This window comes from Mustela nivalis, assembly GCF_964662115.1.
Source record: "Mustela nivalis genome assembly, chromosome: 6".
Classification (NCBI taxonomy): Eukaryota; Metazoa; Chordata; class Mammalia; order Carnivora; family Mustelidae; genus Mustela; species Mustela nivalis.
This window is the reverse complement of record NC_139025.1, coordinates 143,942,539-143,969,518: the sequence shown is the minus strand read 5'-3', so window position 1 is coordinate 143,969,518 and position 26,980 is coordinate 143,942,539. Positions and strand designations below refer to the sequence as shown.

At 44.0% G+C, this 26,980-nt stretch overlaps 1 long non-coding RNA gene and 1 pseudogene across 2 annotated transcripts in view; one reads left to right on the top strand and one right to left on the bottom strand.

Annotated features, from left to right (window-relative positions):
- Positions 1 to 26,980, bottom strand: part of LOC309867667 — a 720,752-nt gene that overhangs the window by 257,049 nt on the left and 436,723 nt on the right. The window lies entirely within an intron of this gene.
- LOC309867200 (rRNA-processing protein FCF1 homolog pseudogene) lies at positions 3,648 to 4,628 on the top strand (annotated as a pseudogene). The gene has a single exon. The product of its transcript is annotated as an rRNA-processing protein FCF1 homolog pseudogene (transcript).

The following is a 26,980-nucleotide window of genomic DNA, read 5'->3' as shown; positions in this document are numbered from 1 at the left end:
GGAACAATGGGACATTGATAAGAAAAAACAAACAAATGAAAAGAATAAAAACAAACTTTTCACACCTTTCACAAAACCTAAACGTAAAATGCAAAACTTCTTAAAGATGACATAAAAAAAAATGTAGGGATCCTTGGATTTGGCAATGACTTTTCAGATACAAAACCAAAAGCATGATCTATGAAAGAAAAAAATTGATGAGAGGGCCTTTGTTAAAATTAAAGTTCTCTGTAAAAGACACTGTTAAGAGAATGAAAAGACGGGATGCCTGGGTGGCTCAGTTGGTTAAGCAACTGCCTTTGGCTCAGGTCATGATCCCAGCGTCCTGGGATCGAGTCCCACATTGGGATCCTTGCTCCGCAGGGAGCCTGCTTCTCCCTCTGACTCTGCCCTCCACTCTGTCTGCCTGTGCTTGCTCTCGTTCGCTCTCTCTCTGACAAATAAATAAATAAAATCTTAAAAAAAAAAAAGAGAGAGAGAGAATGAAAAGACCAGTCACAGAGTAGAGAAAATATCTCCAAAACACATCCATGGTAAAGGACTTAAAATAAGAAATATAATATAAAGATGTCTTAGTAGCAACAAGAAATCAAACCTAATTTAAAAATGTGAAAAGAGCGGTGGTTGGGAAACCCAGTCAGTTAAGCATCTGCCTTTAGCTCAGGTCCTGCTTTTTTCCCTCTCGCGCTGCCTGCTGCTACCTCTCCGTGTGCTTGTGCTGTTAATAATTAAATAAAATCTTTAAAAAGGAAAAAAAAGGATCTGAAAAGATGCTCAACTTTGTATGTCATTAAGAAATTGCAAATTTAAACAAGGTACTCTTACATATCACGTAGAATATAAAAAATCCAAAGCACTAGTAATACCAAATGCTAGCAAGGATGTGGGACAACCGAACTCTCATTCACTGTTTGGTCAGAATGCAAAATGGGAGGCACTGTGTGAGACAGCTTGGCAGTTTCTCACAGAACTAAACACATTCTCGCTATAAGATCAGTAATTGTGCTCCTTTGTATTTACCCAAAAGAGCTTAAAACTAGTGTCCACACAAAAACCTGCACACGGATGTTTACAGCAGCTTTATTCTCTGAAGTGTCAAAACATGGAAGCAATCCAAATCTCCTTCAGGAGGTGAACAGGTACACTGTGCCACACCCACACAATGGATTATTTGACAATTAAAAGATGAATTATTAAGCCACAAGACTTCGAAGAAACTTAAATGCATATTGCTAAGTGAAAGACCAGTCTCAAAGGCTAAATACTATATGATTCCAACTCTACAGCATTCTGGAAAAAGTAAAAATAAACCAACATTTTTATTTTTATTTATTTTTTAGGTCATCTCTATACCCAATGTGGTGGCTAGAACTCACAACCCCGAGATCAAGAGTCAGATGCCCTAGCAACTAAGCCAGCCAGGTGCCTCTGAAAAGGTAAAACTCTAGACAGTAAAAAGATCCCGGGCTGAGGGGTGAGTGAGGAGGGTGCAGAGAGAGGAGAAGAAACAAATTGATGAGGTACAGGGGTTTTCAAGGCAATGAAACTAGGCTGTGAGATACCAACAGTAGGTAAATAACATTATACATTTGTCAAAAACCACAGAACTATAGAAAGAGGAGTGAACCCTAATGTAAACCATGCATTTTAATTAATACTGTATCAATGCTGGTTCATCAGTTGTAACACATGTACCACAACAATGTAATACATTAATAATAGGAGATAGTGAAGTTAGAAGAAAAATATCTTCTCTTTGTACTCAGGGGTATTTCCTATCTGAACCCAGTTAAAGTACAAATCTCCCAAAAGGCCAGAAGTTGGGAGATCACAAGAGGTGTTGGAACACAGGAAAATAAATGAGCAAACCAGACAAGCTGCAGGTAATTAAGAACCATTAACCATGAGAGAAGCAGTGACATCGCTCAAAATTAAACCCAAGTAGAGTTTAACAGTTTAGCTACTTTACTAACTAGCTGCAAACAGGGATGGCAAACAAAGACTAATTCAAAGTAACCTGGGAATTAATCATTTAAATCTTACCAATAATCTGAAATTAGTAGCTTTAATGCTATGAAAATTACATGGAATTTGGAAAGACTGAAGTTCTCTAAGCTGCCAAAAAGCAAAACACTCCTTCCCAGATACATGGACTTATAAAATCACTATATACTATCTCCACGAGAAGCAGAATCCCCCAGAACCATCACTCTGTAATGATGAGAAGTACTAAGAGGGCATATGAAATTTATGAGCTCTGCCCTGAAACATGTCCCATTTCATCGAGACAAAAAACCAAAAGAGTTAAGCACTAATCTGCACACTACATAGGGGTTGAAAGACATAGAAAGTTTGTGTGAGCTCACGTATGTGTGTGTTTCCAACCATTCTTGAAAACAATGGACAACAGAGATGAATAAATGTCCCTGTATATCCCATAAATATTCCTCAAATATTTATCATGCAACTCCAGCTCTGCTCTAAGACCTGGGGACACAGTCATGAAAAGAAAAGACAAGGTCTCTGCTTTTAAGGAGCAGATATTCTAATGCAGAAATGAGAAAATAAATATGTAAACAAACATTATATTAATGAACAGTGATCAAATAGTGATTAATGAATAGTGATCACAGCTAAAAAGAAAACAGGACACAGTAAAGGTCTGAGTGACAAATGGGATGTATTTTAACTTGGATGAACCAGGAAATACAGAACAATGAGTTGAGATCCAAATGACACAAAGGAGCTAGCCACAGGAAGTGTGGGAAGAGTGTTCCTGCCCAAGGTATCAGCATGTATACAAAAATGTCCTTGGAGCTCTTCCCTCCAGCCCCTACTCTCAAATCTCTGACCCAGCTAGGTGGGGACATAATCTAGGACCTGTGTCTCCCGAAACTCATTCTAAATCTTTGCTCAGTGACTAAATTATTCAAGCTTGAGAAATTAAAAACATATGCTAACAAGATCTTCCTACCATCTACAGAGAGATCATCTTAAAAGCATCATGAAATAGTAACACTGAAATTCTAAAAAATTCTGTTCTAACATTTTAATCAATTTTATATCAAACTCCTTTGTTGAATTTATATACCCATTTGACATATTTATGAAGAGACAAAAAAAAAAAAAACCATACATTCCGTAAATGTATTTATCCATCTAACAAATATTTGAGTACCTAATTAAACTCTGTTCCAGCTGATTTCTCTTTATCTCTTTTTTCCCCTCAATTTATCACCAATCATAATCTATGTAGGCTTTTAGTTCGCTTTTCAAAATTAATTTCTTGAGCTATTTAAAGGAATTATCCAGTGCTAGAGTTCTCAACACTGGTCACACATTAGAATCACTTAAGGAACTTTTTTTTTTAAGATTTTATTTATTTATTTGACACAGAGAGAGAGATCACAAGTAGGCAGAGAGGGAGGGAATCATGCTCCATGCTGAGCAGAGTGTCCCATGCAGGGCTCGATTCCAGGACCCTGAGACCATGACCTGAGCTGAAGGCAGAAGCTTAACACTCTGAGCCACTAAGGCACCCCCTCACCTGAGGAACTTAAAAACAAAAAGCCCAAAGGGCACCTGGCTCATTCATTCACTGGCGCATGCAGGTCTTGATCTCAGGGTTGTGAGTTCAAGTCCCATGTTGGGTATAGAGATTACTTAAAAAAAAAAAAAAAGAAAGAGCCCAAGCCCCAGTTTGTGATTAATTTGTTTAAATGTTTCAAGAAATTTGATGCTAAATGTTGTAAGACTAGTTAAATAACAAAAAGATATATTTACATAATACTTCTTGCTCTCAAATTTTGAACAAAGAACTTACTAATAATCAATAACTTAGTAGGCCAACATTTTATTTAAATAAGTTTTATAGTACTACAAAGAGTGAATTAGAAAATCAAAAGCAAGGAGAAATGGGCATGGTGTGAACATGGGGAAGCAAGAGAAAGCAAGCAAGTATGTGACCGGGAAGCGAATGCTTAGCTCTGAGATCCTTCTCCGAGAGAAGGACAGATTAAAACCTAAAAAGAAAGAAAAGAAGGATCCCATGCACTCAAGGAAAGAGAAGTCCCCCAACATCCCTCCTGCTTTTTCCAATATAAACACACAGCTGGGCCGACTTACCACATCCTGGTTGGTACCGACTTTATCAACTTTTCTATTTAGGCCAAACTTGACCGGTCAATGATGGACGGGCTGTGTGCCAAGTGTACCAGTTGTACAACTGACTGTGTAATGGCTGAAACTGAGAAACCGGGGTGAAAGTATCAAGAGGCTCTAAGGATTGCGAAAGAGCCAAGATTCAAACGATTACCACGTACACACAAGACAAACTATGCAGATGACTGCTCAGTACGGAAGTAATTCAGAGTGTTACACTGTGCATCAGCTGACCCAGACCCAGAAGATTGCTGGAGTTCCCATCATGGACATCTCTAACCATATAGACGACACTGAGCGAATGCCCGATGATGACAGAGCCCCTGACACCTATGTCTTAATAGAGTTCCTCAGCTCTCCTTTACCAACTTTTCCTGTTGCCAGTCCATACAAGCAATTCTCCTTACCCAGTTCCTCTGTTCTGAGCTATGGCTAAAGACAATCACTTTTTTATGTTTTGAAACTGATTATCTTGTACCATTTTACTTTCTGTTGCATCTTTTTACAAATCAGATGACCACTCACAAGACAAAAAAAAAAAAAAAAAAAAGAAAGGAATGGAAAGGAAAGATCAAAAGGGAGGACAACAACAAAAACAAAACAGTTCTTTCTTGCTGGGAACCCTTCTTACAAGTGCCAATCAGATAAACTTTATCTGATGTTACATCGTCACAACTCCTCTATCATCAGGGAAAGTAGTTCACATAAGAAAATTTCTCTATAAAATGAGTTCCAGGCTTACATTCCATATTTGGCTAATTAGAATTTCATTACGATGTCTGTCTCAAACAGATGCGGAAGAGAATGGAATCTTGTCACCAAGACGTGACATCGAACTAAGAACCCACAGGGTAAGCACTCAGCTCCTGTGATACGAAGACAGCTCCTGGGGATGGGCGACCCTGAGCAACAGTGGCTGACCTGTGGGCCTGCGGCTATCTGCTGTCTGTCACTCTTCCCTCTTCCTCCTCTGTCAGCTGCTATCTCCAGCCGCCGTCAACAAAATCCACCTCAAACAGCCATCACTTCCCTCTGGTCCTGTTTACCATAGCTAAGCTCCAGGACAGGCATCCAGATCACCAGCCCTGTGGGAACTTCTTCTAAGGTAAGAGGTGGCCCTATTGGTGAAATGCAGGTGCCAAGGCATGCGGACATTGTGCCATCTCCTGCGCTATTCTTAATGTTCTGATTGTTCGACTTCCCACCTGTGGCCTCTGGAAAGGAACATATTACAGTAAGATTTCCAAGGACTGATGCGTGGGGGTCAGGAGATCTGGCCTGTGATTGGCCCCAACTAGCTGTGTGGCTTTAAAGAAAGTCATCACACCTCAGGCCTCAGTATCCTTATCTGCAAGCCAGGATGGACTGGAGTCTTTTCAGAGGAGCTGGCAAAGATCACATAGATAAGCACCACCTCATTATACTAACAAGCAAACAGAAGGCCGGAGGCCAGTGATTTGCCCCAAGTCAGACATAAGCAGGCAGAGAGCAGAGCCGAAGATGGGACCCACTTCTGCAGGTCACAGCTAATCAGCCAGCACAGTACAAACAGATCTGAGCAGCTGCTCATTCTTCCCCTTTTCCGTTTTGTCCATCAGAATGCATGCTCCCTGCAAACAAGGACACACAGGACCTGCTTCCTGTCTCAAAATTCCCAGTTCACCCAATTAGAACAGGGAAGAGCCTCAAGGACTTACCCCCCCACACACACCCACGGTTCTTTTACCTATGGAACATGAGGGTATATGCAATCACCGTCCAGAGGGCTCCTGCCTTCACTTCTCATGGAAAAGGTCATCATGTGCCTACCCGGGGTGCCAACGAAGCCACAGGTTCCAGAGAGGAACTGACACGGAGAAGTTCGAAGGAGGCAGATGGCTCAGCACAGAAACAAACTGTCTACCAAGGAAAACTACCCCATGGGGGACTGATTCTCTTTGAAATACGTTCGAGTGCGTGGGAAAATGGTTTTTCAAGAGTTGGTGGACTGACCAGTCACCTGGTACATACAAGATCACATCCGCATTCTGACAAGAGTGGCTTGCCTGCAGTGTAGACCAGGGGCCAGAAAGACAAGGAAGGCGCATGGAGACTGGGTGAGAAGCTTCTACGGTGTGATGGCAAGGGCGCACTGCAAAGGTACGAGAAGAGATGGAAAGAAGTATATGGACTCAAGAGGTTTAGGAAGCGAAATCCACAGGGCTTGGTGTGACAGACTAGATTTTGGAAAGGTAACAGAGTAGGAGTTGACTTCTGGTTTCCCGACTCCAGGCTAAACGGATGAAGTGTTTACTGAGAGAGGCAACAGAATAAGAAAGGTGGTTTTCAGTGGAGGAGTTGCTCATGAATTCCGTCTTGAACCTGATGAGTCTGAGGGGCCACAGACACATCCGAGAAGAAAACTCAGCAAGCCCGATACACAGAACTGGTGCTCAGGAGGCGTGTGGGCCAGAGACAGGAATCTGCCTTACCTGCTGATAGGTGGTCATGAAGCTGCACAAAAGGTCATCTAGGGAAAGAAAGAAACACGGGGCTGAGCCCATAATCAGCATTCAGTGGCTACCAGGAGCATGACTTTGCACAGGAGACACATCAGAGAGGTAGAAGAAAGACAGGAAGCAATGCAGAGCATTTGGTCTACTGCGATGTCGAGTAAGGAGACAGAGAAAGGTAAGGTGCGCTGACTTAGAAACAGTTTTGGTAAGAACTCTTTAGTGGAACGACAGGGCCTGAAGGGTGGAAGGTGGGAAAGTCAAGTCAACCCCTGAGCACTGGCTGTGATGCACGACAGTGACAGGGCAATACCTAGAGGTGGGGCAGTCAAGTGGGAGAGGATCAAACAGGAGCATGTGATGGGAAGGAGTGCAGGGGAAAGGATCCTCACAGGCTCCTGGAAGGGCGGGAGGGCATGGACTCCGAGCCAGAGTGGAGACTGAACCCGAGGAGGAAGGAGAGCCCCTCCCCGTACCAGGTGAGGAGGAGAAGGGGACAAATACAAGAATGGGATCATGATCAGCAGGATGGAGGAGGTCCCGTGGGATGGCTGCTAATTTTTCTGTACGACTGGAGATAAAGTCATATGTTGAGATGGAAGAGGAAGGCTACATGTGATGTCAATAGCACACCCATGTAAATGGTCTAATTTATCTATTATGCCACTTTCTCCCCCTACTACCAATACCTTATGTCCTGCTCATCTATTAGTTGGCTGTCAACCCAAAGGATTTTCGTATTTCTAAGCTGACAAAGTATGATGTTGCCAGTGCCTCTGCCCCAGGTGACCCTTCCCCATCTGCCATTCCTGCACTTTGATCACCTACCTCTTTTGCATACCTTTCCCCTTCTATTTCTCATTAGATCTCATAAACATGACTTTTTAAGTAGTCTCCTGCCACCAGTCAGCTCGAACTCAACAGATATGACCATGCAACTTCCTGCTGTAAACCTGACTGCAGCTCTACCATGAAGACTGCATCAACGTGGACCCCTCAATGTATGCAGTGTCCAAGGTGCAACCCGCAGCCCCACCCCATCTCCCTTTCTACCATCCCAGTCTCATTCCAAAATGTGCCAAACAAGACACCTATGTAGAAATACAACCCCGACAGCAAGCTCTCCACTCATTTCTGCCTCGGAACTGTAACTTAACAAAACATCTCTCTGACGGAAACACAAATTGCAAATAACCTTTATCTCCAGCTCCCACATAGAAGATCAATACCACTTTACACAGAACAGCTGTTCCATGTATTTTCCTTCTATGTATGAAGGGGTCACGTTCATTAACACTACAAATTGTACATTATATTCAGAAATTTCAGAGCCTTGAAAGAATAGGAATTGCTGGCATTCTAGCCACTTTCCCAGTTTGCTCTCTTCCTACCTATAAGTCCTACTTTAAAACTGCTATTCTGAGATTTCTATTTTCTGAAGCTGCTTTGACAAAAGGCATTCTGTCAGCACAGAGTGAGAAAGATGGCGGGGCGAGGAAGTGTGAGAAAATGCTAGTGTTAGGCCCAAAGAAAGCCTGATGAAGTCCAAAGACAGACAAGCTAAAGAGACTTCCGTGCTTTGAGATTCTTTAAGTCTGTGTGTGTGCCTTTTCTTCTTCCAATGACCTCTCTCCTCATCATGTGTCCTTCGTTAACAAAAGGTTTCTGGATCAGAGAATTCACTCTGTGCTCTCCTTCAGACACTCCATTCAATTTACACCTTTTATTACAGTGGCTTAACATCACCATACAAGAACAAGAGTACAATATACCTTCATCTAGACATCCCTACATATTAAAAATGATATGGCCACACCGCAGAGGATCCAGACATAAGCACTTTTAAAGCCAGAGTTTGGGAGATGTGATCTGAATGCAAGTATCAAAAAGGAACTAGCTGGTTAACCCAAAAAAGAAAAAAACATATTATGACTTGAAGCCATAAAAAAGTAAGAAATTCAAACTCTTTTCAGAATTTTAGGTACCTACAGAGCCAAAACTTTTTAACACTGAAACCAGCTACTAAATCCCAATCCTTAGAAATTAAACATATACGTTTTGATAGTTTAAGTACAGACCCAGGGGGATACAGAAAACAGATAAAGCTCCTCCTGGCTCTGATTCAAACCTTGGGACATTTTCAAGGCTATGTCTGTCAGTAAAGTCTTTTCAGTTTAAATTTCTATTCTGTAAGTTTATGTCCTACAGTTATCTGCTGCCAGCTTCAGGCTGACCTCACCAAGAGAAGTAGGGCAACTTTAGAAGAGGAGCTTGGTATGCTTTGTAGTACTGGACCAGAACCAGTAAGGACAGTACAATCTTTCAGATTTCTCATTCTGGGAGCTTAAGACGAAAGTCAGGCATAAACGTTAGGTTAAGTGCCTTTTGGACCCGATTCCTGGTAAGTACGTGCATTCAGAGATGTGTTCAACGCACAGTCGCTCAGCTTCTAGGCACAAGGCACTGGGAGGCTTCTGTCAGGCCAGGGGGAGCGGCGGTCTGACTGTGTGGCACGGTACCAGAGGCGGGTCCTACGGGTCCGGGGCTTTTACGTTTAGCTCAAAACCACTTGCCCTGAACTTTCAGGCCTTTTCATTCAATGTGCACAATTTCACAGGAGTGCTTTCTCCAGGCTGCACCTAGCCCACCTGAGGCCAAGAGACTCACTGCAAAGTGCAGTGAGGTCCCCGCCGAGGAACCGTCTGGGGCGGGGACAACCCAGGAAGCCCGCAGGAGAAGCCTGAGGAGAGGCCCCGGAGGGCCGAGGAGGGCAGGCCACCCACAGCCCGGCTCTGGGGAACAGAGCCCAGGCGCGCACCTTCATGAACTCATCCTTGTCAAAGCAGAGCGTGTCCGGCCCCTTGGGCAGGTTCATCCTATTCTCTCCATCCCACCAGCAGCCGCCTCTCAGTACCGACACTCCAGCGAGCGAAGAGGAAAGGTAGGAGGCTGCGCTCCCCGACGCTACGGGTGAAGCCATGGCGTTTCCACCTCACAGAAGGCACTGCTTCCTCCAACATGGCAGCGCCTGCGCCGCGGCCAATGAAAGAGGACGCCGCAGGCCCGCCTCCGCCTGCCTCGAACAGGAGAGGCGCGCGGATAGCTGCCCCCGATCCAGCAGGTGATGCTGCCTCCCTGCCGCGGAGGGCGACACTACAACCTCGCGTATGTTTCTGCGGGGCAGCCCCTCCGCTGGTGATGCCAGGTGAGCGAGAAAGGGGAGGGCGGGGAGGGTCAGGGGCGCTCCCTCCCCACCTCGTCCTTTCCCTCGGAAAATCGGCCTGCGAGTCTCTTCCAGGACCTTCTCCCGAGATTGTCTCGCGGGAAGCATAGCCTTGGCGGGATGCTGGCCCTTTACTTCTGTGGCCGGTTGTCCAGAGTGGGGGGCGCGTCCCGGTGTCAGGCCTCTGGTCCCCATGCGCCCCCGCTGCAGCCACTTGGGCGTGGAGGCCTCTGTGGGAACCCGGCTTCCGCCCTTAGCCCTGGCACCCAACCTCGAGCGTGGCTTCTCCCCCGCCGAGCTTGGCTCCAGCGATCTTTAGGGAGAAAGGTGGTCAGCTGGCAGCCTCGGGTCATCTGGGCAGTTCCCAGCTCCACTTAGGCTCAGCTGCGGGGCGGCCACAAGTTTGGGTTCTCAGAGCTCTTAAAGAATCACCTCGCAACTGGGCGGCCGACGAAACCCAGCCGACAAGTAGATGTGCGAGCATGTTTATGTCCAGTCAGCTCTAGAATGGGCCGAATCGTGTGTTTGTGGCTAGCATTGGTTCGATCGCCACACCTGCCCCCAATTTCCGAGACCCCCTCCTCCTCCTGCCATCCACCCCACATTTATTTTGAGATTTTTCTTTCCTCTTCCCTTGCTCTTTCTCCCACTGTCCTCCCCTTTAGTGGGAATGTCATGGTCAAATGATGATTCATTTCTCTTTTTTTTCTCCGTGAGACTCTGACAGCTCAAACCACAGACCTCAGGCGTGCCCTTCAGGCTGCAGCTTTGCTGTAATAGCCCAGGCCTGGGCTGCCCCTCCCAATGCTGTGATCTCCCAAAGATAGCAGGAGCAGTCCTTAGAAAGGGATGGGACACAGCAAGACAAGGGCTTACAGTGAGTTGCATTCGAGTCACTCCAAACGGGAAACTGGTCACTTTTTTTTTTTTTAAACGTGAGTACAGGGACGCCTCTGTGGCTCACTTGGTTAAGCAGCTGCCTTTGGTTCAGGTCATGATACCAACGTCCTTAGATCGAGTCCCACATCGGGCTCCTTGCTCAGCAGGGAGCCTGTTTCTCCCTCTGCCTCTGCCTGCCATTCTGTCTGCCTGTGCTCGCTCTCCCCCCCCCTCTCTCTGATAAATAAATTTAAAAAAATCTTTAAAACGTGAGTACAGAATCTGAAAGCAGTGGGCCTGGCAAGGCCTTGTTGAGGGAAACGTTCCCAGTCAATATCCAGAGACTATGACATGTAGGATGAGAGCTGGAATCTTATTTGGAGAATCAGAATAAATTGCCAGGGGAGCAACTATGAAAGTGCATTCTATGCCCTGTTGTGGTCATTTGGATATAGGGAATGAAAGCCTCCTTATTTGGTCTTTGTTTGTTTACTCTTATTATGAAAATTCTCAAGCATACACCAAAGTGTGTAGATCAGAAGAATCCCGGCCCTTCTGAGTACTTATCACTCTGCTTCCCCAACTGTTTCATAGGCCCTCCTCCTTCTACTGCCCCCAAAGTGCCTGTATTTTTGTTTTTTGGGGAGGGGGGAGGTCTGGAATATATCTTAAAGTAAATCCCAAACATCACATCATTCCCTGCTCCCCAAATACCTTGGTTTACACATCAAAGAAGGAGGAGGAAGAGGTGGAGGAGGGGAAGACTGAGAAGGAGGAGGGATGAAGAAGAGAGATTTCCGCACAGGCCAACTATGCCAGAATCAATAGGTCTAATAAGCTATTCTGATTGACTCTGATAGGCTTGACTTTTAGCCCAGGGCCACAGTGCTAATAAGCGACAAGGGCAAATTCAGGCAGCGCAAACAGCAAGGCCCACACTCATCACCAAGGCACCGAGAGGGGGGGCAAGGGTGCCAGACCGACAGAACAAAGTTGTCTGGGAACCCCACCTGCCCTAGAAGTCCAGATGAGCGAGTAGTTGAACTGTTTTTTACCTTCATTGTCATTCCTTTCTGAAATTATTGCCGGCCTTTGGTAAAGACATGAACCTGAGCTTGTGCAGCCTGGGGTACTGATCTTGGGGTTGCTGAAGAGAGTAGGTGCCAAAAAAGAATGAAAATCCCTGCTGCCTGTTCTCCTTCCAAGAGTCAGGAGGGAATAGTCAAGACCCCATACAGTGCACCGCCACTTGGAGCCCTGGCTGTGGCAGTGGCGTGGCCCACCAAAGCCAGGAGCAACAGGCAAGACCCCAGACCCCAAATGCTAATGGAACACCCTGGGGAGGACGAAGGAAAGGCAGAGAGTCAGCGGGAACCTTCCCAAAGGACATTTCCCTCAGTTTCATCTGGGAGCTGACATTCAGCTGGTACACACCCCCTCAGCCACACAAAGTTTGGTGACTAGCCTCTGGCCAGAACCTGCTGTGTGTCTCCCTACCCTGAACCCTTCCCAAGATCCCTACCATGGCCTTGCGATCCAGGCACTGGGCATGTAACACTTGACTCTGCAGGGGTCCCTGGGCCAGCTTTTGGTTAGTTAGTTGTCCGCGCTGTTAAAGATTTGACTACTGTTACATGTTTGACTCTCGTCTTTGGTGATGGTACCTATTTCATAGGAAATAGAAGCTGGAATCCATGAAACAGGCTGGAAGATGAAATTAAAAAGTGGATACAAAGCTTCTAATCAGAGCCAGACACAATCAGCGATCAACTATATCCCAGTCTCTCCCCTCTTCTCTGATCTGTACTTTCCTTAATGAAGAATGAGACTTTAAGTTGACTTTTTTTTATCTTCAAGTCTCTCTCTCTCTCTCTCTCGATTCCCTAACTTGCCTCTCTTGCCTTCATTTCATCCTAGAGCTTGTGCCCACGACTTCTTTTCTAAGTAAATATTAACCCCCTTTGACTCTGAATCTCTGGAATATTCTCAGTTCCCTATTTTTGCTGGCACTGTGACAGGTCCTCATTTCTCCTTCCCACTCCTCTCTATTTATAGTTTTCACATTTTTTGGGCAGGTCGGCTACAGAACACTCAAAAATTGCAAAGAGAAATATTGCGTTCTGGAAATTCGTCCGAGCATTTTTTTCCAATATCGTCCTTATGCTCTTCTGATCCTCTCTTGAACTGTTGGACTAAAGCAGCTGACGCTTCCACCAGCAACCAGTCATCCTGTCCACTACTGTGGGAACAGAGGGTTTCCATTTGGAACTGCAGACTGAGCCTAAAGTTTGGTGGCCCTTGGTGCCAGGATAGCAGGTATGGGATGGGTGGGACATGGAGGACAAGCATCATGGTAGAGGTCTCCATTCAACCAGGAAAGCTCACAATGAGCCAACAGATCCATTTCAACATCTTCTGTATTTTCCTTATAACCTGTTTCATTCCAGAGTGGATTTGAGATCATTTAGTTTGATTCTTAAATGTTTCCCATTCCAACCGGAAACAGACTCATCCTAGGGGCTCCCAAATTCTGCCTCATCTTCCTAATCAGTTAGTACCCCAAATTGGGTATGATAGTGCCAGAACATTCTTCCATGTGTATTTTATAACAGACTAGTATTTTATTAGGTTTTTTTTGAAACTAATAAGAATGATAAGGGTAACTTTTTTTTTTTTTAAAGCATAGGCAAAATCACGAAAGACATTGAAATAAACCTAAAAGATTATAGTGTCTTCCAAGGTAAAACAGGTGTTGTCTCATATACCCTTCTGGGCTGACCAATTCTATGGAATATTCTGTGCCTTTCTTGTCTTTGAGCTATTTTGCAACTCTATAGATTGTACATAATTGATGTAGATGCAGATGATCTTGTCTAGCTATATGTAAATGAATCTTGTCCACTGGAAGTACAGTTGACCCTCTTTCCTTTGGTAGAAGGCAGTTTTGCATCCATTTGCATTCTATTTGCATATCTATTTGCATCTATCAAAGCAAATTCGTTTAAGTATTACTAATTGTATATGTGTCTGCCTTGAGATTCTTGCTTGAAGTGGTGGTAACATCTTAGTGGTTCCCCAGCTAATGAATGAATTAAACAAAATCCCTTCAGGCATTCATCTCATATTTGTAAAATGGTCCTTATTTAATCTTTTCGAGAAAATGATATCCTAGCAAACCATGACAAGTGCAATGAAATCAAATCGGAATGAATTTTAGAATTACCTTCAATGTGGTCCACGCTATGCCAGAGGCAGAGAATGAATGAATCTCAAAGACATGGCTTCTGGCCCCCAGGAGTTACAGTAATCTGTGTCAACATTGGCATGCCTGAGAAATGCATGTGACTTTCCCATCAGGGTTTCCCCAGGGGTTCAGTTAACCTTTCTCTTCCAAGCTACCCTCTCTTGTAGTGATATCAACTGTGCCCTTGGTTTCAGCTCCCATTCCCTAGCCAACATCTCTCCCACTGATACACGACCATCTGTTTCTTTCCTACCCACCAGGCCCGTGTAATTGACTACCTACTCATGCTATTTCACTGATGTCCCACCTGTGCCTCAAAACCCAGCATGTTCAAAACTTGATTCATCATCGTTTCTGAAAGAATGGCTTATCCTCTTTTGTTTTGTTTCTTTACAAATGATTCTACCAATGCCAGCGGCATGCACCAGAAACCAGGAAGGAATCATACAGCTGAGCCAACCTGCTGTACTTTAAAACACTTGACCACAATTCTCCAGTGGATACTCAACCCTGGCTTCAAACTCCCTTGTCTCTCCAGTGAGTTTGTTTCCCTCTAATGGATGACCGTTTCACACCTTCAAGACTTGCCTCAACAATCCCTACCCCCACTTCTTCTGAACTATGTCATCTCACTCCCAGCTCCTCTCCTAGGGATGAGGGAGCAGAAGGCAAGTTGAAGACAAAGCAGAAACTGGCACCCTACACCCTCTCCCCATGCCATATGTGTAACATTCCTCATGCACTCTTGGCTGCCCTAAAGGAAAAACGATGCTTAACTGATAGAGATCCCAGTCCTGTAGGACAGGAGTCTCCCTCCATCTACAAATGTCCTAGCGACTTACAAGGAAGGAAGAAACTTTCTCATCAATAGCCTGACTTCCAGAGACCCAAACCTCAGTTTCCAGAAGCCCTAACATCACCCTCCCCTCCATAAAATTGAGGGAGGCTAAGGGGGAGGGAAGTGTAATAAAACTGAATTTCTTCTAAGCCCAATGCCCACTGACAAGGATGTGTGATAGGAGGAATGTAACATATCTCCAGGAAACTCCCGACTGTCTTCATGCTTTCCCTCATTAGAGGCAAAAACAGCCTTGACTTGACAATAACCAGGTCTCCCTTATCCTGAAATTCTTCTTTAGCATATGACAGTCCTTCTGAACACCCCCTTTGTCCTCACCTTCCTCAGCTCCCAGTCAACCATGCCTCTGTCTGAGCAGCTCTTTCTGCCCCTGGGTCCTGTCCCTGTGTTTTAATAAAACCACCATTTGCACCTAAGATGTCTCAAGAATCCTTTCTTGGTCATCGGCTCTGGACCTCACCCCACCAAACCTTACCTGTGTTCCAAAACTTCATCACTAGTGTCACACTTCAAGAAAATAAAAGCCCCTTGTGCAGGAATTCCCTTATCTTACCACCACCCAATCAAATCTATACCTACATTTGTATTTATTTTTAATTTGTGTTTAGACATTTACTCAACAAATATTTAGTCAGTACCTACTGTGTGCTACACACTGCCCTGAGTGTTTGTAAATCTGTGGTGAACGACACAGAAAAGTCCCTGGCATCATGGAATTTACATGGTAATTGGAGAAATGTACAAGAAACACAGAAAGAGTTGAAGACAGAGCAGGTTTATTGAGAAGAGCAGACATCCCCAGCTGGGTTTTGTTCTTCCTTGTGCCTGGGATTTGTTCCCTCCAGCCCTCTCCAGGACTCCACTCCCAGGGTCAATATCAAGTTCTCGTTCCAATGGATCCTTCCAGTCAGAAGACAAATGACCTTTTTCTTAAAAACAAAAGGAAAAAACCCCAAAGACTTCCTTTAACCTTCTGTCTTCCTATAACAACCTCCATATTTCTCTCCCCACCTCATTCCCAGCATAGCTTGTAAAATATTTGTCTACACCTGTGGGTGTAGGGTACCATATCCCCAAGGGTAGTTGAAAAATCTCTATAAAGAATCCTTATGTGCAGATCATTTTAAGGGAGTCCATTTCTAGATCCAAACTCCATGTGTGCTCTGTAGGATAGGTGATATGCCCATTCTTGGGTCTGATATCAGGATACTCCTCTCCTTCCTGGAAGATCAAGACACTCCTCTCAGATCTTATTAGAGTGTAGGACTTGGGCTGATACCAAAGTTGAAATACCAGTTTTGTTTCAAATAATGCCCTTCTGTGGGCAATCCTGGGGCTTTGCCTTTAGGGCTTCCTCTCCTTATTAGGGTAAAGGTTAACATTGGAAAGGGGATTTGGGAAGATGTTAGAAGTGCTCTGACATCAGAATAACAATCAGTTTTGGTTAGTGACACTCATTCCTTCATATTTAAATTAAACTACATATTTTTAGGGACATAATAGGAAAAAGCACAAGTAAGGATTTTAATGGTTTCATTCCATTCCAGTGTGGTTTGGGAAATAAAATAACAGAAAATTAGACTGTTCTGCTTTAAAAAAAAATCAACTTGTAGCAGGAAAATGTTATTCCAATGAAGTTGATCCTTTTCTATCTCATTTTCTTTTTAAAGATTTATTTATTTGGTAGACACACACACACACACACACACACACACACACACACACACACACACACCGAACACAAGTAGGGAGAGCTGGGGAGGGAGAAGCAGGCTTCCTGCTGATCAGGAATGTGGGCCTTCATCCCAGGCCCCTGGGATCATGACCTGAGCCAAAGGCAGCTGCTTAGTGACTGAGCCATCCAGGTGCCTTCTATCTCATTTTTTAAATGTTTAATATTTTCAACACCTAGTTAATAAAATATACATATATTGTGATGAAAAGTTTATGATTAAAAAGTTTCAGATGCCCACTTAAAAATGTGGAAGTTGTGTGAATTCTCATAGGCGGACCATGCACCATACACGCCTAACGTGTATGTATTCAGTGTCTCTAGGTTCCCGCTTCCTTAGTGCCCTCTTAATCACATGGTTTCTATTCTTACCATCCTGGACCTGTATTCTCAATTTGCTTCTCTATTTCATCTCCGCCCCTTTGAAGAGCTTGATTCTGGGTCTTCTGTAGCTATGCGTTCGCTCTCTCTCTCTCTCACTCCCTCGATCAGGCCTTGGCAACCTAGCACTATTGATACCTGGTGGGTGATTCTCTGCTGTGGGGCTGTCCTGTGCCCTGCAGGACAGTTAGCAGCATCTCTGGTCTCTAGCCAATAGATGCCAGCAGCACCCCCCCCCGCCGCCAAGTGGTGACCACCAAAAATGTCGCCAGATATTGTTCAATCGGCCCTGGGAGCAAAACTCCTTGCCTCCCAGCCCCAGTTTAAAAACCACTGCTTTAGCCAATTCCATTCAGCATCATTGATTTCAGTTCTTTGTAGAAGCTGAAGGCTCTGAAGTTAACGTCTTTAATCCTAACCCTCCCTTGGAGCTGAGAATTACATGGCCAGCTGCCTGCAGTATATTTCTCCATGAATATGTAACAGGAGTCTTATTTTCACCATGATTTCTATCCTGCTCCCTCCTCAACCTGCTCCTGTCCCAGTCTCCCCATCTTAGTAAACAGCATCCCCACCTCCTACTGGTTAAAGCCTCAGCCCCTGGGATAAATTCCTACTTTCCCTTTTCTCCTATCTAATCCATCAGCAAAACCAACTGATTTGACCTCCAAAACAGAAGTCAGACTTGCTCACTGCTCTTTATATCCACTGCTCCCATTTGAATCCAAACCCTGAAATTTTTTTTGCACTTCAGACACTGTTAACAGTAATTGGTCCCACGACTACACCTACACAGATATTTTACAAGATCGCTAATCACCGCCAAGTTGCCAAATCCAATGATTAACCCTCAGATCCAAAGGACTCAACCTGTCAGTCCTATAGACATAGAAGTTCCTCCACTTCTCTGGAAATATTCTATCTTTTTCATCATGATGTTGGCTCTTCCTTCCTCTTCCACCATGATCAGTGATGATGTCTCCTTTCCTGGCTGGGTTTTTTTTTTTTTTTGAGTTTCCTGACCTTTAGACATCAGTCCTGTGCTCTGGGACTCAGACCTTCTGCTTGAGTTTTCTGTTGTGTTAAAAAAAAATTCAGCTGAGTACATTTTAAAGAACCTATTGGTTTTATTCAATGATTCATGAAATGGGCAGCATCCTGCTTGCAGACTGAAAGGAGCTCGGAGGAGCAGTACTAAATGAAAGACTTTTATAGGCAGAAGAGAGAAAGAGCAAGGAAGTCACATCAGGCAAACAAGGCAGGTTGGTTATGGCCAGGTGACTTGGCTTCTGGGGATGGCAGGGGTCCGAGGGAGTAGGGATCAGGTGGTGTCTGCTTGCCTGGGCTCAGATTCCATTTCTGGGACAGCTGAAATCATAATTAAGTCTGGTTTAGGGGACATGGGGCTTAGCATAAGCAACTCCATTTTGGGCCTCTTGTTTTGTTTTTAGTAGTTACTTCATAACAAATAATAACAAGTTTAGTAACTTTAAACAGCTCAGTTTACCGTCCTACCATCTCTAGCTGTCAGGAGGCCAGACACAGCTTAACCAGGGTCCTCGGCTCTGGGTCTCACTCAAAGGAGGAGAGAAGGCACCCACCAAGCTGTGTTCTCACCTGCAGGTTCCACTAGGGAAGGCTCTGCTTCCAAACTCACTCGGGTTGTTGGCAGAACTCATTTCCTTGTAGCTGTGTGATTTGGGGGGCAGCCCATGCTGGGGCGGGCCAGGGAGATTCTCCAGGCTGTTAACTGGAAACCATCCTCAGCCCCCAGAGGCTGCTTGCGGCTTCCTGCCATATAACTCTCTCCACAGGTGATTCCGAACTTGGCTCTTTGCTTCTTCAAGTCCAGGACAGCCTCTCACTCCAATCAGTAAAACAGTCTGATTTAATATAATGAGATCATAATAGTGACATCTTCTTACCTTGCCAAATTCTACTGGTTAAAAGCAAGTCCTAAGTCCCATACACACTCCCATCCATACTCACAGGACAAATACCAGGGGACAGATATCATGAAGCTGCCTTATCATGTTGCCAAACACACCTCTGTCCATACTCACTGCATAGGTAAGCGGACTTCTTCTCAGAGCTTGAACCCTATGTCCTAACGGTGCTCATATTTGTGCCTCACCCATGAATGCCAGACTCGTGTGCTCAGCTGCTGGTTGGGCATCCCCATGTGGTTTCAGCCACCATCTCCAGAACCAAACACCTGTTGCCCATCAAACTTGCTTCTCCCATTGTCTTTCCCATCTTAGAAAGTGGTAACGTCACTGTTCCAGGGCCTCGGGCCCCCAAAATTGTAAAATCATCCCAACTCTTGCATTTTCCGCACACTCCACACTTAATATATTTTCAAATCCTGCGTGTTTTGTCTTCAATATACACCCAGAATCTCTCCCCTTCTCCCCACCCCTGCATCTACTGTTCTGGTCTGGGCCAATACCCCCTCTCACCCAGATCAGTGGTCCTCAAACAGGAGAGTTTTGTGCACCTGCTCCCCCCCAGGGGATTTTGACAGGGTCTGGACACACTTTTCATAGTCACAACTTGGGAGTGGGAAAGGGCGCTCCTGTGATCTAGTGGTCAGTGCACAGGACAGCTCCCCATGGCAAAAATTAATGTGGCCCCAAATGCCAGCACTATAGAAATCTCAGTCTACATTAATGCAAGTAGCATCCCCACCCTAGAACCCCACAAGTCTGTTCTGCACACAGCAGCCTGAGTGATTCTTTTCTTTTCTCTTTATGATTTTATTTATTTATTTGACAGAGCGAGAGAGAGATCCATGTAGGCAGAGAGGCAGGCAGTGGGAAAGGGAGAATCAGGCTCCCTGATGAGCAGAGAGCCCAATGCGGGGTTCGATGCCAGGACCCCGAGACCATGACCTGAGCTGAAGGCAGAGGCTTAACCCACTGAGCCACCCAGGTGCCCCAATCCTTTTCTAATCTAAATCAAGTCAAGCCTCTTCAAAATCATCCAAGCTCTTCTCATCTGGCACAAAGTTAAAGACAAATCTTTACAATGGCCTTCAAGACTTTATGTGATCTGACCCCACTACCTTCCTTACCTACCTCCTACCACTTGCCGTCTTGCTCATTTTTTGCCCAGCATTATTGGTCGCCGTGTCATTCTTTTAACACACCAGATGTGCTCCCACCTTGGCCTTACTGTTTGCTTTGTGTGGGATGCTCTTCTCCAAACAGCACAACTGCTTGTTCCTTAATTTCCTCCAGGTCTTTCATCAAATGAGGGAGACTTCCCTGACACAGTCCCATAGAAAATACCAACCTGCTCCCCTAAACCCCCACACCCCATGTCCACTCACTCAGCTTAGTTTCCTTCCTACCCCACATCAACCCCTGATATGTATGTATATTTATTTGCTTCATTTCTCACTCAACAACTAAAAGGAAAACTCCAGGAGGACATCAAATTCCTTTTGTTTCTTGTTAACTATTCTGTCTTTAGGGTTTAGAACAGTACCTGACATATAGTAGATGTTCTGTAAATATTGGAGAATGATTTGTTTCAATTTTTGCCTTTTCTCTATCCATTCTTTACACAGCAGCCAAAAATGACATTTTAAAAATGCAAAAGGAATCCCATGACCACCCTCCACCCACCAGTGTAAAACCCTTCAACAGCTTTTCATTGTGCTTAAGCTGCAGCTGACATTCTACAGCCCAGGCCAGATTAACATTTCAGAGTTCTTAATCACTGGAAAGACGATGGTGTTGTCACCACCAGAGATATTTAAATATTTTTTTTTGAGATATTTAAATATTTTTGAAGATTAGATCCGAAAGTACGTGTGCTAAAAGTCTAGCAATATCCGATTTCACAAACTCAGATTTCATAAAGTCTCATTAGTCTTCTTACCTTGTGTATGTTTAATCTTTCCTCGGCCCCCTTTTCTCTTCTGTTTCAGGCACTCCCATACTTTTCCAGAATGACCATAACGGCCTTCCAACCTGTCATCTCATCTTCAGGAATATGCCCCTTTCCCTCCCCTCCTCACACCAATTCATCCTCTAAACTTATTCTAAGATGATCACTCTAAAATGTGCATCTCATTGTGTCCTTCCCCTACAGGAACTTACTCAATAGCTCCTAAGGATGTGTGAATTTCCTTGGTGTGGTATTTTTACAAGACCCTTTGCTTGCAAGTGGCAGCAATCCAAAGAAAACTGGAGGAACCAAAAGGGAAAAGCAAGCAAACAAACAAAAAACAAAGGAATGTCCAGGTTCCTGTAGGGGTGGATACCACAGAAGTTCATAAAAATCCAAAAGAAGACGTGGCACCTGGGTGGCTCAGTGGGTTAAGCCTCTGCCTTTGGCTCAGGTCATGATCCCAGGGTCCTGGGATCGAGCCCCACATTGGGCTTTCTGCTCTGCAGGGAGCCTGCTTCCTCCTCTCCCTCTGCCTGTCTCTCTGCCTACTTGTGATCTATGTCAGATAAATAAAGAAAAAATCTTTTTAAAAAATCAAAAGAAGAGCTGCAGAACTAAAATTTCAGAATCAAGAACTAGGGACTGGAGACCGGCAAAACACTTTTCTCTTTGTCCATGTCTCATGTTTACTCGTCTCCATATGGCTGCTTTCTTCTCTTGTCAGAGTCTTTAAGTGTCCAGGAAGATGGCCATTGCCAGCTCCTGAATCCCATCCAGCAAGGCCAGTCACTCGCCTAAAGAGAGAATTTTGTCTTACTGTCATTTACATATCAATCCCAGGGAGACTCTGATTGGTCCTATTGGTGTCAGGTGGACCAATCACTATATGGGTTTATATGTGTGCCCATCCTCCCCCAGACTGCATAAAGCACAGGTGAAATTTTTTTTAAATTAACATATAATGTATTATTTGCCCCAAGGGTGCAGGTCTGTGATTCATCTGTGTTACACATTTTACAGAACTTACCATATCACATCCCCTCCCCAATGTTCATAACCCAGCCACCCTCTCCATACCCCCTCCATCCCCGCAAACCTCAGTTTGTTTTGTGAGATTAAGTCTGTTATGGTTTGTCTCTCTCCCCACCCCATCTTGTTTCATTTTTTCCCTCCCTACCTCCCATGACCCCCTACCCTGCCTTTCAAATTCCTCATTTCAGAGAGATCATATGATAATTACCTTTCTCTGATTGACTTACTTCACTAGGCATAATACCCTCTAGTTCCATCCAAGTCATTGCAAATGGCAAGATTTCATTTTTGATGGCTGCATAGTATTCCTGTGTGTGTGTGTGTGTGTGTGTGTGTGTGTGTTTGTGTTTATTACATCTTCTTTATCTATTCCTCTGTTGATGAACATCTAGATTCTTTCCATAGTTTGGCTATTGTGGACATTGCTGCTGTAAACGTTCAGGTTCACATGCCCCTTTGGATCACTACATTTGTATCTTTAGGTAAATACCCAGTAGTGGGATTGCTGGGTCCTAGGGTAACTCTATATTCCTCTTTGAGGAACCTTCATACTGTGAAGCACAGGGGAAATTATCCAGAGTGAACGGCGTTGTGTACCCAGAAAGAGGAAGATGAGAAAGTACAGCGGCACAACACATAGCCCACAGTTTCCACCATTTACATGATCTCTTCAATTCCACTTTTCCCTGCTCCTTCCGAAGGTTCTGTGCTTGAACCACAGTGAACCCCTGTGAATTTGTGGATGGCTTTGGCTTTCTCTTACCTGCATCTGGCCACACCTGCTGCTCTCTGTGCCTAAAACCCTATTTTCTGGCTTGTTATACAAAGATAATACTTCCAGAAATTCTTCACACATCGTACACCTCATACATCACCTCCTCCACGAAGTCTTTGTTTGGATTTAGGGGTTTTGTTGTAATTTAGGGATAGTAAGGCCAACAGACCAGGATATCACTGCCGTTGAAAAGACAATTGGTTACTCACAGATCCCAGAAGGAGGGGGCTGGCGCCGCCACCAGGGAGGGGTGGGGGAGGACAAAGGGGAGCACCGGGTTCCGTCAGGATGGGACTAAGGATAAGAGCCTTTATTGTGGTTTCTGTAAGAAGGAATGGGGGAAGTAGGGATGGTAGGTTGGGACTGGCTGATTTGGACACTTTCAGCAGGAGCTGGGGTATAACGGCTGTCTCTGGTTGTCTGGTACTTGGCCCTGGGGTGATTCGGACCCTGAGTAACAGTTCCACAGAGAAGGTGGTCAGGAATTCAGACTCTAGATTCATTGCTTTGCATTTAAAATCCTCACTCCCAGCTGAGGGGTAAATCTCTCTAGGAGCTGACCAATCCTGGATGGGCAGTCCTTCCAGCTTCAGCAAGCACTCATGATGGTTAAAGTATCAAAATATGGAAAATAAAGGACGGTTACTCATCTTCCCTGATTTTTTTTTTTCTTTTTAAACTTCTTTTATTTAAATTCAATTAGTTAACGTAAAGTGTATCAATAGTTTCTAATGCAGAGTTCAATTATTCTTCCCTGATATTTTTTTCACCCTCTTCCCCTAAATCAGGTTTCTGTGACTCTTCCTTCTGATCCCATAATAACCAGTGCATATTTCTGTCCTTGCAAGGTGACAGCGCCAACAATGGCATCCCAAGTGACAGTATAGCAATGTTCAACCTTCATATTCCTTTGAGGGAAGAGGGTGAGAACTTGAAGCCATTTTAATTTCGATGTAACGGATGTGTGACCTCATTTGATGTGGGTAGCCTGTAAGACTGCACTTCTAGTCTTTACTCACGTGTCTTAAAAATACTTTTATTCATATTTTTTATTAAAATGATGACAACAAAACTCGAGGTGTGCTATATATCCTGAATTTCCACCATCACATTCACTTATAGAGCCATTGTTCATTCATCCTCATACTGATTATTGAATACGTTTTTTTCTCTGCATTATTGTGCCTATCTTCGGCCTTCCAAATACACAATTAACCAGGAAAATTTAAACTCTGACTACTCTTTTAAGAAATTCAGGCTTGTAAATATCCGTGCATCGAAAATCAAAACAATATGCCTGATTACACAAGGACCCCTCCCACTGCTGAATGTATGGTGCCTTATTATCTTTGTATGGTGCCTGGGTGTGGATTAAGAAAAGAAGCACCTTCCTTTGCATGGTTGCAGCTGTGTGCTGTGGAGACTGCTTGGGGAGCAAAGCACAGGTTGGTTTTTAGCCCAAAGTGTCTCCTTCTGGTAACCCTTAAAATGTCAGGCAAAGATGCTGAATGTGCACTATTTTGCCCCAATGGGTGTAGCTCGATTCATGTTCCTCCCTGGGATTTCCTCCGGGACCTGATAGTGTTATACAATAGCAAGTGAGGGACTAACCCATCGCTGTGTAAATTTCTGCTGCCATAATAAAATGTGCATGTTTCTGTTTAGGAATCTGAACACGTATTTGACCTTCTTAGTGATTCAACTTTGAAGCAAAGACTTTTTTCATCTTTTCATCAAGACTTTGGGTTAAATTAAGGGGTGCTCTGAGATTTTAAGGCAAATTGTCACGAGTCAGCCTTTATCTACAGTTACTTATCTCTGTAAACAGATTTTTTTCTCAAGACACAAAATACACGTACACACAAAATACAACACAGATACAGTTTAGATGCCGACTCAAATTGTCAGCCAAGGCTGTTGAGTCCACATTTTTTAATCATCCCAGGTGATTGATTATATTAAGTGAATATTAGCAGTTACAAAATAAATCTACGGTAATACAATGTACTTTTATCATTTTTTTTACATTAATGGTTTTTGGTTAATTTTTCCTGTTTTTAAAAAAATAATTAAAAAAAATATAGCTCTTCTATAGTCCGAATGTTTGTGTCCCTTCTCAAAAGTCATATGTTGGAGGGACGCCTGGGTGGCTCAGTGAGCTAAGCCTCTGCCTTTGGCTCAGGTCATGATCCCAGGGTCCTGGGATCGAGCCCTGCATTGGGCTTTTTGCTCAGCAGGGAGCCTGCTTCCCTCCCTCTCTCTGCCTGCCTCTCTGCCTACTTGTGATCTCTGTCTGTCAAATAAATAAATAAAATCTTTAAAAAAAAGTCATATGTTGGAACCCTAATCCAAGTGTAATGACATTTACAGATAAGGCCTTTAGGAGATTATTAGGTCATGGTGGTGGGGCCCTAACAATGAGATTAGTGCCCTTAAGGGAAGAGACGGGAGAGAGCCAATGATATGATATACTACATATAATATATGAAATATTATCATAATGTTATATTATTATATCAATAAATGAAATGCAATAAATAAATAAAATTTCAATGCAATAAATAAATAAATAAATTACAATAGAAGATTATTCAGCTTAACAAAGGAAGGAGTGTGGGTGATGTCCCTGGTGGGCCATGCTGGTTCTTGGCTGGGACCTAAGCCAGGCCCGGACTGAAAAGCTGCATCGTCCCACCAAATTGGGGTTTCCTGCTATCTCTTCCCCAAAGGGCAAGTGTCCAGTGTCAGAGCATGGGGACAGAAATAGCCTCAGTTAGTTCCTACACTAAGAGTAGCTTTGGAAACTTCTGAAAACCCAACTCATCATCCATCTGGCTATGAAGGGACATCTACAACATTAATCCCATGACCCATGTTTTACTTTGTAGAATTCTAAACATTCAACAAGCTTGTGAGTGGTCTATTTATTTGCAAGCTTAGGTTGCTGCTTCTTGCCTTTAAAAGCCAAGCACAGTAGTTGCTACCGTAGATCGGTACAGTCTTTTACAGTTTTCAAAGCACTTATGAGTTCTTCCGCTATTCTTTACTTCTGAAAAGCAAAATGTGTATCAGTCAATGATGTAATTAGTTTGAACAGAAAAGAACTTTATTGAACATTATCAAGGACCTTGAAGAATGCCTGGAGGGTCAATGCCAGGTTCTGGGGCTGTACCACCGCAGGACTGCCCAGGGGAGATAGTGCAGTGATACCCCAACAGTTGACCCTGGATGGAACCGTGGGCATGGCTGCTCAGAGAACTCCAGTCTTTTGCATCCATCCTTAGAAACAGATCCTACCTACTTGGTGCTTGCTTCTTCTTCTCCCATCAGAGCCTCATGTGGCTGCATCTGATTGGCAGACCTTGTATCACTTGCAAAGTAATTTCTAGCTTCTTTTGGGGTAGAAAGTCAACATGGGAAAATTCCTCAGAGGTAGGAAGAGTGTCCAAAGGATGCTGGCTGTTGCAAATTACAACAAACATGACAAACAATACCACTGACCATCAGAAGTGGGGTTTTAATGTCTTGAAACAGTTATTATTGGGTTTTAATGTTACTGGGAATCATTTACTGTAGGTTCACAAGATATCTGATAAGAGAGAACCTTTTAGATTTCTCTAACCAATAATGTCTGCATTCTGATCCTGCAGAAAAAAGTTCTCTGAAAGTGCTGACCAGTTTTGATTGCAATATGATTTCTCAGCTGATTCTTTTCATATCCTATTTGAAGCAGAGCTCAAAGCTCTGTACTCAGTGGGTGGTTGTATAACTGTTTAAATTCATTTGTTAAACATAGTTATCTTTCCTCACTTCTGTTCTATTCCTTTGATATATGCTCAGCAACTAGGTCCCTAATGGATGTGATTAGAGCTTCCCATGGTGTGCAGCATGTGAGGGAAGGGGTGTTACATTGTTAAGGTGGGGACACATCTTCATTTCATGTTTCAGGGACTTGAGCTGTTTCTTTTGACACCTGGGGTCTACGTTAATGAGAGAGTTCTTTGATAGCTTTATGTGAGCTAATTCTGCTTGTCACATGCTATAGGGGACTTGGAGAAGAGGGAGGAAGTCAGAGAGCAGAGGATAGGTGGGGTGCCTTTGTTAAGTGACCATCCTCTCATGTCAACTACCAACCCAATCATTAACTCTGTGCGTTTAAACACAGACATCCTGAGACAGATCAAAGACAGGTTCTTGGCAACAGGTCAGAACATATTCTTGGGAAAAAGAGTTATGCTAGTGGACCCTCGTGAATCTGAGGTATCTTCCTCCTAGAGACCTGGGTGTTTTGTAGACAACCTCTCA